This window comes from Marmota flaviventris, chromosome 4 (assembly GCF_047511675.1).
Source record: "Marmota flaviventris isolate mMarFla1 chromosome 4, mMarFla1.hap1, whole genome shotgun sequence".
In the NCBI taxonomy this organism is placed as follows: domain Eukaryota; kingdom Metazoa; phylum Chordata; class Mammalia; order Rodentia; family Sciuridae; genus Marmota; species Marmota flaviventris.
In genome coordinates, this window is record NC_092501.1 from 13,313,497 (window position 1) to 13,326,494 (window position 12,998).

Genomic DNA, 12,998 nt, shown 5'->3' on the forward strand with positions numbered 1-12,998 from the left:
TCAAGGCATGTGAATTTCTCCCGGCCAGTCTCCCACCTTGCTCCTTCACTCCCCTCAGGAACAGCTTCTTTAAACCCCTTAACCTCTTTATACTTATACTTCCTCTAAAACAAACAAACAAAAACCCTTTCTTAAAAAGTTGAGGTACAACATCCATGCTGTAAGCTCCCTGTGGTAAAGAACATAAAACATAAGCATACAAGTTGGTGAATCTTCACACACATACACACTTGTTCAATGAATTCCTTTAAGCTTCTTCTACATGATGACACAGTGTCTTTTTCCGGTTTTGAAAGAGGTGGCATCTTAACTGGTAGGCTTTTGTTCCGTAGAAAACCTTTTCCAAAAGTTTAGAAATCATGTCTCTTCCAATCCCCTGACATCTTGAGTTTAAGTAACTTAACTTAAATAGCTGATCAGAGCTTAAAAATTGCTAGAAGCTTTCTGAAGATTCAACCTGAAGACCAACTGCTTCAGAATCATCTGAAAACAGGTTAAAAGGCAGATTCCTAAGCTTCAACTCCACTTGAGGAATCACAAGCTCTGGATTGAACTCAGGAATGTGCATTTTAAACAAGTTTCAAAGTGATTGTCATTGCACTAACAATTGAGAACCAGTGTATAAATGACAAGTCCCCAAACAGCAGCCTGCAGCCTGCAGCCTCTAGCCCAGGGCCTGGCATTTGGTAGCAATACAACAAATGCTTGTTGAACAAATTAATTCACTTTTCTGACATGGTTTGAGTTTCTTGGACCACATCATACTATTGTAATTTAACACCACTTTTTACATTGGGAAATTCTTACATTTGGGAGGTTTTTGTTTTGTTTTGTTTTGTTTTTTGGTTTTTTTTTTTAACTGGAATATTTTTCATCTTGATGGAGCAGGAGAGGAAAGAGGGATCAACTTTGGTGGTTTCTCAGGTTTCAGGGGTCTTTTATAAATCTAACTTTGACCACTTTGCTGAGGAGACTGCTTCCCTCCAGAGCTGGTGGTTTGGAAAAGGTAGGGGGTGAGTCTACAGGTTTGCTGAAAGGCACTCAGACGCACCCCTCTCTTGGTTGGAAACTGACATGGAGTGGGAATAAAGCAGAAAATCACTTGGGTAATCTCTGATTTATATTCAATATGAAATGTATTTTTCGTTTAGAAGCATATTTGCTTAACTTCTCCCACCCCCAAACAGAAAATAAATATTGTGCTCTATGTGGTAGTGCTGTGTCAATTCTTAGAAATAAATCACATCGTATATATGTTATATATATATACACACACACACACACACACACACACACATATATATATATATATATATATATATATATATATAATTTTTCATATAAAAGTCTCATACAAAACTTCACATGAACTTTTTCATATAAAAAGTTTTCTAGGTAGGTAAATATGTATATTACAACAACATATGCATTTATACACACATATACACATTCCTCTGTATCTCACGAGGCTAAGGATGCTGGTTTGGTGCATAGAGGAAAAGCAATTTTATCTAGGATTACTAGTTGGGGGCTCTGGAGTCACAGTAACCTGGGCTCAAATACCAAATCCACTGAGTACAGTTTGAAATAAATGACTTATCTGGCTGCTCTAAGCCTACTGCTATGTATGTCAAATGAAAATGAGCATGGCTCCTTCTGCATAGAATTGTCACAATATTTAATTGGCTAAGAAATGTAAAGCATCTAGCACAAGCCTAGTATAGATCCTCAAATATTATTTATTGTAAGACTGTAATAGTGTGGCAACTGATGATTTGAGATTCTCTCTGGGCCTCAGTTTCCCCATCTGTGGAATGAGGGGATTAGCCTAAAGTCCTTTCCTGAAGAAGCTTTTGGAATGTGGTTGAGCCAGTTATGATGGAATTGACTCCCCTTACCATTAGTATTCACAGCATTCTTTTTTTGAACCCTTTTGGGTTGGTAACTTATTATTTTAATAACTTGTCAGACAGACCTCAGGCTGTCAGTTATTAAACCATTCTCAGTCCTGTGGGGATTGCTTCATCTGAAGAGAGCCACATTGCCCAAGGTCATGTCCCACTTCCTAGGATAGTTTCCCATGACTGATAGACATGGGAAAAAGCTTTGCACCCTGTATTTGGATAGCTGTACAGGGTCACCCCATCTTCCAAACTCCAAGAAGGGTTGGCTGAGGTTTCTGTTGAGATCCCAATGCAGTTTGACTTCTCCCCATTACAGCTTCCTCCTTCCCCCTTCCCAGTTGGAGTGAAGCACTCCATTACAAACTGCTGAGTGCTAATCTCCTTGTTTCTTGGGGAAGTCAGGTTGAATGAAATAGTATGGAAAGAGCATGGTAACTGGTAAAAGTGGGGAGGAAGCACTGAGGGTCTGCTGCATAGGATGACTGAGAGCAACAGGGGAAGAGGAGACAGGTCCTGGAACACCACGTTAATGACATCTAGATTTCACTCTCAAGATAATGGGTACTCATTAAAAAATTCTCCAGGGAAGATCATGAAATCATCATAGTTCAGCGTTTTGAAAGAGCTTTGGCAGTGTAGGGAGAATTCTAGGAGGGGTATGGGAATAAGGATTCAGAGGCAAAGACCCATTTGGGAACCACTCCCATAAGGACAAGACAGAAATGATCATGTCGGTGGTGGGTCAGTTGGTGCTGTGGCAACAGAAATGGAGACGGGAGGCAGATTCAAGGCAGTTTGCTGAGATAAAATTAGCCTCTCTTAGGATCAGACTAGAGATGACTGGTTTCAAGATTGGGTCCAGGTGGAACTTGGAGACTGTTTCCCTGGCATCAGAAAGGGAATTAGATATGGAACCTGTAACAGGGAAGGGGCTGAGTGAGGTATCTGGGACTCTGAGGCTGGTGAATTCCTGCAGAGGCTTGTGGGAAGGCAGGAGGGCCACAACCACTTATGCCTTCCCTAGCTTCCATTCTCCCCAAGTGCAGCTGAATTCTGGACCTCAGCCCCTGCCTGTTCACCAACCTTTCTCCCTTACTGCACTCCTATGACCCCATAACTTGGCATCCGATACCATTATCATTGCCCTGCTAGAAACTTCTCCCTTGGCTTACAGAATAAAGGTCTCTAGCTTGGTGTTTCTGTAATGTGTGTGAAGTGTCACTAAATTGTTGACTATGAAGTAGAATATAACAGAATAGCAAATTGGGAGAATGAATGAGATATACTTGCAATAGTTTGGTGTTTCCAGGTCATTTTTATGCATTTACACACACACACACACACACACACACCATTTTAAGGTCCTTATTTTTTTTTCACATAAATAGGTTCATACTATACATATTGTTTGGTGACTTTTCTCCCATTTAACAGTGTATCTTTGAGATCTTGTTGGTACTGTTCGTAGAAGTACCTATTCCATTAAACTCAGTATTTTAGAGTTGGATGTATAATAATTTGTTTAGCCATTCACTTATTGGTATGTATTTATTCTCCTCCTCCTCCTTCTCCTCTTTCCACTTTTCACCTTTACCAATATATTTCTGAGAACTTTCTTGTATATATACTGATATTCCTGAAAGTGGAATTATAGGGTCAAAGGATATATATTTTGAAAATTTTAGTAGGTATTATCAAAAGTTGAATGATTTATATTCTCGCCTACAGTTTCTGAAAATTAGATGTAATGTTTTGATATTATATAATTTGAGGCTCTTTTATGTTAATTTCTCAAAAAAATTAGTGTTCAAAATGCATACAACATAAATTCCTGAAGTTATTGCAAATCCTGGCTGTTCCTTTTCTTTTCTGAATTGATTATTCATCTTTTATATAATTGAGACCTTACTAAAATTAAAAAGATTTATTTTCAAAGTGATAAGAAGTCTAATTTCCAAGGTTCATTATAAGAAAAAGCTGTTTGGGTTCTCATTCTAAAGAGACAACCAACCTACAGTTTTTGTTTGTTTTTTGTTTTTTAGTTGTCAATGGATCTTTATTTATTTATATGTGGTGCTGAGAATCAAACCCAGTGCCTCACACATGCTAGGCAAGGCTCTGCCATTGAGCCACAACCCCAGCCCCTCAACCTATAGTTTATTGATTATTTTCCTTGATTTCTTAATTCTTTTCATCCATCTCCTCTTTCTACCTTAGCTCCTCTCCTCCAAACATCTCAGTTTAGTTTTAGAATTTTGGCGGGGGGGGGGGGGGAGTTAATCAATCTCTTCTTTTCACATTATAATGACAAAATAAGTCTATTCACAGTTGAGCTGTGTACCATGTATCTTAATGAATCCATTTATTTTCTTGTATGCCCTAGGATAAGAGTTTCCTTATGTTTAAAATTACTTCTCTGTATGCTAGTGAGTAATTCATTTCTTCAAACTCTACCATGAGTGTAAATCTCTCTCTAAACTCATACACAGCCAATATCCTCCCAGTCCCATCTTTTTAGAGACATCTAGGTGTTTTTGTCCTGCGCCAGTCAAGATTTCTGATTCACTTGGCCTGTGACATAGTTATTTTTCTAGAAACTTTCTTCACCATTAATTCTGAGCACCATTATCCTCTCCTGGGGTGGATGTCTTATTTTTGAGATTCCAATTCCATGTCTTCTCTTTGATGATTTACTCCTTTGTTTTGGTGGAACACTTCCTTCTGTAGCATCTTGAGAAATGATACAGGGATTTTTTTTTTTTAAGTTTGTATGTCTGAAAGTATTTCTGTTCTAACTTTACACTTACATAATTATATACTTAAATAGAATAGTTGGTTGTAAATACCTTTTCCTTAGCATTTGGAAGACATTATTTTATTGTCTTCTACCCTCCAGTGTTGATGTCAAGTCCAATGCCATTCTGGTTTGTGATCTTTTAAATATGACTCTTATTCCTTTCTCAAAGATTTTAGGGTCTTTTCTTTGTCCTTAGTATTCTGCAATTTCACCAAATGAGCTTGGAGTTGGTAATTTTTATATCCATTGTGCTAGTATTCAGTGAGACTTCTTGGTTGGAAAGTCATTGGAAATGTTTCTTGAATTTTTTTTTTGTCATAATTTCTCTCTCTCTTTCCAATACTGGAGACTGAACCCAGGGTCACTCTACCAGTGAGCTACATTCCCAGCCTTTTTCTATTTTTAAATAGGGCCTCACTAACTTGCTGAGGCCAACTGAAACTCGTGATCCTCTTTCCTCTGCCTCTGGTGGTGCTGGAATTAAGGGGGAACGCCATTCCTGGCCTCCTTCCCTCTTTTTCATGTGGTCTTTTTTCTCTAACTTTTTCAATAGCCTTTCTGGTTCACTGTGTCCAGAAAATAAACCTCTAGTCTTCGGTTGAGATGACAGAAGTTCTGTCCCCTGGCTATTCAGAGTAGAGAGGATGGGATCAAACTGGGAATCCAGCTACCTCCTTTGTGTGTTGGGGATCTTGTACCCTGCAAGATCCTTGCAAGATCCTACAAGACCCTGTACCCTGCAACCTTGCCTAACTCATCTCTTAGTTTTTAAAAGTTTATTTTGGGTTGGAAAGTCATGCTTCTGTTTCTTCAAGATGAGTTATGGCACCTCATGAAAAAGTATGAGTGTGGTTGGGATTTACTGAAGAATGAAATGAGTTTATTTTTCTTTCTAGGTGGGGCAATAATTACTAAATTTATTATGACATGCCCCATTCTCCTAGTTATTGGGTTAAACTTCTGGCCTCGCTTCTCCAAGACGATAGGGCCTGTTCTTACAGTATCACGATTATGATTCAAGAGCCAGTCTCCTCCTTGTCCAGCGTGTTATTTCTCAGAAGGGAGGGATATTGGGTGACTAAAGAAAATTCTCTCCTCGGGATAAGAAAAGGCAACAGGAAACTCTCTGAAAAGGAATGGTGGTAGGTTTTGTAACCGGCCTTCTACATCTCCGAGAAGAGGATACTCACCTCTCGTTCCCATTAGGCCACCATCACTGCAGTGCCTGGGTCAGTGTGGCAGTCTCCTCCTTCACTGGTAGCTTTTCTTCTCTTCAGCTGGTCCTCCATGTTGCAGCCACAGGACTGTTTCTCAGGAATGCACAGAGGCAAGCTACTCCTCTGCTCAAAACTCTTCCATGGTTTCCCATTGACTTTAGGGCAAATCCAATTTACAAGGCCACTTACGACCAAGCCTGGGCTATTTTTCTCGGTTTCTACACCCCTGTGCTTTATACCTCAATCTTATGAACTGGAACACATTTTCAGATTCGGCACAAACTGTTCCCTGTGGTGGAGCTTCCTTCTCTATTAACACACTCCTCCTCCACCTGCACCCATATGCTAGTCACCTAATGGCTTCCTTCCCTCTTTTAGGCCTCACTGAGATGTCCCTTCTACTGAGAAACCTTCTCTCATCCTCCAGGTCTGCAACAAATGCCTTTTCTTTGTGTTCTCATAGAACCCTATGCTTTTCTTATCACTTTTCAGGCTTTAATGTAACTATTAGTTTCCTTGTCTATCTTCCCTGATACTCTATTCTATAAGTCCTGGGAAGGTAGGGATCACATCTTATTCAACGTAGCTCACCATTACAGTGTACCTGGACCATAGTAAGTATTAGGTAAAGAATTATGTATTATGTGTATGTATGTATGCATGTATGTATTTAGGCACTTTAGTGTTTGTAGACTAACATACCAGAACATGCCCCACCCCATACATGTACATCAAGTGAAATTCAGCCAGAAAAGCAACTCACATCTTGTTTTGAACCTGAAGAATCAGTATGCGAGTAAAGGGAATGTAACTTTAACTTTTTCTTCTAGTCCTGATGTACCACTCCAAAGATTGTGTTTAACTAGAGTTTTGCTGGTGCCACATATGCTCTGCCATCAAGCTTTTGGCTTAAATTGGGGGTCCTTTTCACTCATTGTCCAAGTCCCATTAACCCCAGGTAGAAGTCAAGGCCATTGGTGTGACATTGAAGCTTAGCAATTCTTTCAAGTCAGTATACCAGCTGTTATGTCCCTGCAATATGTTTGAAACAGTAATCTGGAATGCAGAATCAAGTAGAGGTCATCTGGAATAGAAGGTGCTTGGTGGCCCAAGGTCAGGGGTCATTTATATCATTACTGGAGGCTAATGGTACCAGTTGCTTACCTCCTGTCCCTTCTGGCTCAAATCAACTGAAAACTAGGTGCCAAATACAGTTCCACATTTAAGTGTCAAAAAATAACTCTTGAAATTCTCTTTCTCTCTCTGCTAGCATTTTTTCCTTTTCTTTTCTTTTTTTTTTTTTTTCAGTTTGTCAAGGTTGACTCCTACTTTCCATCTGGAATTGAATTTACCCATAAAGTCACAGGTAGAGAAGGGTGGAGAGGGATAGCCCCCCTGCTTTTTAAGGTACCCAGGGAAGTCCTCACCTATCAGGTTACATCCTCACTTTTCTCTGGACTTGTGAAGACCAGAGGCACTGGCACTTCTCCAGGAACCCTCCTAAGTGGTAGAAGCATTGGCTGGACTCTGTAATAAAGTGCTTTAATTATCATCCATCTTAAGTTTAGCAATCTACAGAAAAGTTGAGAGATCTCACTGTTCTCTTGTTTTTACAGTTCAGATTGCTATTTCTAGGTCTGGAATGATAAAGTTGGTTTATTAGGACAGCTTATTTAGGTTCTAGTGATTTCTGAGTATGAAAATATACTTTAAAAAGCATTTCTGTGACAGGTGTGAGGTGATTTCTCTTTGTGGTTTTGATTCAGATTTCTCTAATGGCTGGTGCTTGTTAGATCTTTTTCCTGCACCTGTTGGCCATATGAATGTCCTCTTTGGAAAAATGTCTGTTCAGGTCTTTTGACCATTTTATAATTGTTTTTGTTTCATTGCTAATGAGTCTTAGAAGATCCTTCTATTTGGGGGGTATTTGTCCTCTATTAGACATACAGTTTGTAAATTTCATCTCTGTAGGTTGCCTTTTTATTTTGTTGACTGTTTCCTTTGCTGTACAAAATGTTTTTAGTTTGATGAAGTCCCAGTTGTTTATTTTTGCTTCCATTTGCCTATGCCTTTAGGGTCATAGTCATTAAATCATTGCTAAAACCAACTTCCAGGAGCTTTCCCCCTATTTTCTTCTACAATTTTTATGGGTTAGGTCTAGTGTTTAAATTTTTAATATATTTTGGGTTGAGTTCTAATTTTATTTTATTTTTTTATTTTCTACGCAGATATCCAGTTTTTCAAACACCATTTATGGAAGAGAATATCTTTTCCCCTTCGTGTACTCTTAGTGACTTTGTCAAAGATTAATTAACCTCATATCAGTTAGGGTGGCTATTGTGAAAAAAAAAAAAAAACTGTTAACAATTATTGACAAGGGTGTGGAGAAAAGGGAACCCCTATATGGTTTGAAAGATTGTAAATTGGTGCACATTATGGAAAATACAATGGAGATTCCTCAAAAAACTAGAAGTAGAACAACCAAATGATTCAATAAACACAGTTCTGAGTATACAGTGTACCTGGAGGAACTGAAATCTGAAGCTTGGAGAGACTCCCCATCCAGTGAGGCATTATTCACAATAGCCAGGAAAAGGAAACAACTTAGGTGTACATGCAGGGATGAATAGATCAAGAAACATCATGTGTGCATGGGTGTATGCATGTGCACATGCACGCACACACATGGGCACACACACGTGTCATTCAGCCTTAAAAATGAAGGAAATCCTGCCATTGGATGAGCTTAGAGGACATTACATTAAATGAAATAAATCAGGCAAAGGAAGACAGATACTGTGTGATCTCACTTACACGTGGAATCTAAAGGATTTGAACTCCCAGAAACAGAGCAAAAAGGTAGTTTCCTGTGGGCTAGGGGTGGAGGAAATGGGATTTGGATCAAAGGGTACAGACTTTCAGTTATAATATGAATAAATTCTGGAAACCAAATGTAAAAGAAGATTGCTATAATTAATCGTAATGTATTAGGTACTTTATAGTTGCTGAGAAAGTGCACTGAAGTGTTTGTACCAGACACACACACACACACACACACCAAAAAAAGGTGAGGTGTATGTTAATTAGTTTAATTTTGGTAATCAGTTCTCAATGTATATTATATAAAACAATATGTTGTATTCCTTAAATAAATGCACTTTTTGTCAATTATACCTCAATAAAGCTGGAGGAAGAAACTCAACACATGTCTATGTGCATGGTCTCCCTCACTTTTAATGCAAACTTCACTCTCCACGTCCCCCTACTAAACTATCTGAGTATGTGCTGTCCACACTATGACACTTATGTCAAATATGTCAGAATGTATCTCCTACACAACTGTAATACCATTATTACATCTAAAAAATCATCATTTTGAGATATCACCTAATATCCCCTACATATTCGAAATTTCCCAATTGTCTCACCAATGTCAATGATGTCTCTTTTATTTTTGTTTTTCAGTGTCGGGGTTGAACCCAGGGCATCGTGCATGCTTGGCAAGTTCTCTGCCACTGAGCTATGCCCTTAGCCCTTTGTCTTTTTTTATTAATTACTATTATTATTATTTTTATTTAGCCCTTAGTCTTTTAAATCCAGAAGCCTGGTTTCACTCTGGGTTCAGAGATTGCATTTATTTTATTATGCCATCTGTGTTGCTTTTAACCTAGAAAAGTTGTCTGATTTATTTTTCTTGAATAGTATTGACTTTTGGGGAGTCTGGATCAGTTGTCTTGTAGAATAAAATGTGATATGGAGGATTTGATTTGTCTGATGGTTTCCTCATGGTGTCTTTCAACTTGTTTCTCTATCCCCTGTATTTCTCATGACCATATTTCTTAGACATAGTTGGCCAGAATATTTCATAGGTGATATGTTGCAACTACCTTCTCAAATGGTCTGAAGAATCTGAAGAATTTGAGATTCTGAAGGAATCTTACAATTATCCCACTTCTACTGAGCTCTTGTAGGTAGTCTATACTCAGCTAGACCAAATATAAAGAAATAGTGCTTAACATAGTCCCTGACACATGGTAGATGCTCTATAAGTGTTTGCTGGATGCTAAATTACATTTAAAAAGATAACTGACATTAGGAGGCAATGAATATAAAAGTCGAATGAATGCTGCAATGGACCTGTGATGTGATTTAACAAATATCTAAACACCATCATGTAGAGTTGCGGCTGCCTGCCGTGGTCACTGCCAGGTACTGGAAATGCAGAGATCTAGGCAACTCCAGGCTGCTTGGCCTTTGAGGAGTAAATGTCCCATCATTCAAAAGTTGGAAAATAAATTTAGGTGGGAAGAAAGAATTTGTATAAGTACCCAACAGTATGAATTGGAGTCAGGTTCTGGGAGACTTTGAATGAAGGCCAAATAACTCAAGACATCATAAGAGACATTGGCTTTCTAATACATAGAGATTTGGAGGGGTAGCAGTTTGATTCAGGCCTGGTGCTTTACAACTTATGTGGGTCTTATTTTGCTTGTTTGTAAAGGGAATAGGAGAATGATAGCTCACATAGCTCATATCTATTGAGCATTTACCAAATGGCAGATTCAAATCTAGAGTTTCTGAATTCCACACATAAATATAAAATGTCTATAAAATATAATGTACATTACATATAATTTAGAAATGTGTAATCTCCTTTGACGGTCATATGGCTCTGTAAACCAGTTTCTATGTCTCCCCCCTACAGATGAGGGTGCGAAGGGGCACAGAGGACAAATGATTTGTCCAAGATTATATAGCTAGTGAATGGAGGACTCAGGGTCAATATCAAGTAGGTTTTAGAGATTATATTTTATACACAATATACTACGTTGCCCATAAGACTGTTGAGAGGGTTAAATGAAATCTGTTGACTTACTCAGTGTTTGGTTTATAGTAAAACTCAATAAAGCCAGTGCCATTTTATTTCACTTGAAATCCTTAGAGTGATACTTGCATCCATGTGCTCTGAGGAGTGTGTCACAGTTTAAGTGCTAATTTCTGGAAGATTAGCCTTCGTGTTAGAGGGGCCTAACACGAAGACAGATGGAGACTTGTGATAGTCCAGCTGAGCACAAGGAGAGAGCCCAGTGATGAGAACTACCTGCAGAGAGAAGCTAGAGTTGGCGACCAAGCAACAGTACTCACGGACACCTGAAGTGCACAGATAACTGAGGTTCACTGTGGGCAAAGGGAACATGACACAGTTCCAGAGCACGTATCACAAGTGCCGTTCCTTTCTTCTTTATCTGTCATTTTTTGGGCAACTGCTATGAGCCAGGTTCTTGTATGTAATTGGTTTTCCTTCTCATAACAATACTGCAAGGTAGGTATTATTGGTATTATTTTTCTGATTGAGGCTCAAAGGTAAGAGACTGGGATGGGTTGTGGGGGAGAGAGGTATTTCCAGAGTTCAATCCCAGACCTGTCTGACTTCAGAGCCCATATTGAACCAAGAATTTTGAACTTTAGAATTTCCATGCATTTTCTGAAACTGTAGGCCAAATTTTATGGGGAGATGAGCACTTAGCATGGATTCTTAAAAGGAATCTATGACCCCAAAAGAGTGAGGAATCATCCTCTTAGACTGTCAGGAGGACGGCAGAAATCAAAAGTCCCACTGCCCTCATTTCAAACTTGAGCAAACAGAAGCACAGAGAGGGGAAGGATCTGTAGCAGAGGGACTTGGCGGCAGAACCACCACTCGAACCCTGTCCTCTGGACTCCTGAAATACTGCTCTAAAAAAGGACTCTTTTTTTTTTTTTTTTGGTGGTCAGGGGGATTGTACCCAGGACCTTGCCCTATGTGTGCTCTAACACTGAACTTCATCTCAGCCCTTGATAGTTTATTTTGAGTCAGGGTCTTGCTAAGTGGCCCAGGCTAAGCCTTCTACCTCATCCTCCTGAGGAGCTGGGATGACAGGCTTGTGCCACCACCCCCACCGGCTGCACTTCAATTTCTGATGCCTCACCGGAGGGCAGCAGAAGCCTGGGGCAGGTTGGGAGGACTGCAGAGCTCTGGACCACCTCTGTAGCCAGGAGTCACTTAGGTACCTCTAGAGGGAGGTGAGTTAACTCTTCTAGGACCAGGTACTAAATTAGTACCCTTTGGTAAATTGCCACTTTGTAGGGTACCATTAGTAAGTGACTGCTCTAATGTGAGCTGCGGTGTAGAAGAGCAACATGGCTATCCAAGGGCCTGCTTCCTGCCGAGTGTATAGTTTTCTCCCCAGGTAGAGGAGGCGCTGAATGTGCTGTGGGAAGTCAGGCGCCTTACAGGAGGCTGCCATGAGGGGAAGCAGGGCCAGCTGCTTTCTGCACCAGCCCGGGCTCTGTCTGGACGCAGGAGTGACTTTAATGTAAGTAAGTGCAATTGGGCTTCACGGACCCTCCACTTTTTATCTTCTGTGAAGCCCCACCTTCTACTCAGCCTGAAACCTCCGCCCCTTGTCTACATGGTCTCTATGCACTCCTCTATTTTACGGTGCTGGGAATTGAGCCCAGGGGGCGCTCTACCACTGAGCTGCATCTCCCGCCCTTTTGATTTTTTAAATTTTTATTTCGAGACTAGGTCTAGATAAATTACTGAGGATCGCCTTGAACTTGTGATCCTCCTGCCTCAGCCTCTCACCTGTAATACTGCAATAGAACCCAGGGTCTTGGGCATGCTAAGCAAGTGCTGTACCACTAAGTTACAGCCCCAGCCCCTCAATGCACTCTTCAGGATCATTTTATTCTACCCATCACCTAGCTGGCTTTTAATTGATTTTACTGACTCAATTAATGGACGAGATTCTACCTGGGTCCAAATCTTTTTTTTTTTTTTTTTTTTTTTTTTTGTAGTGATGGGGCAGCTGAATCTTGGTTCCTCTACTTATAAGCTGTGTTATTGTTGTTGTTATCATTGGACCTTTATTTTATTTATTTATTTGTGATGCTGAGAATAGAACCCAGTGCCTCATACATGCTAGGCAACTGCTCTATCACAGAGCTGCAAACCCAGCCCAGCTGTTCTTCTAATAAAAAATTAACCCCTCTGAGCAATAACACATATGTTACTTGGTAGAAAACAGATGATTTCCA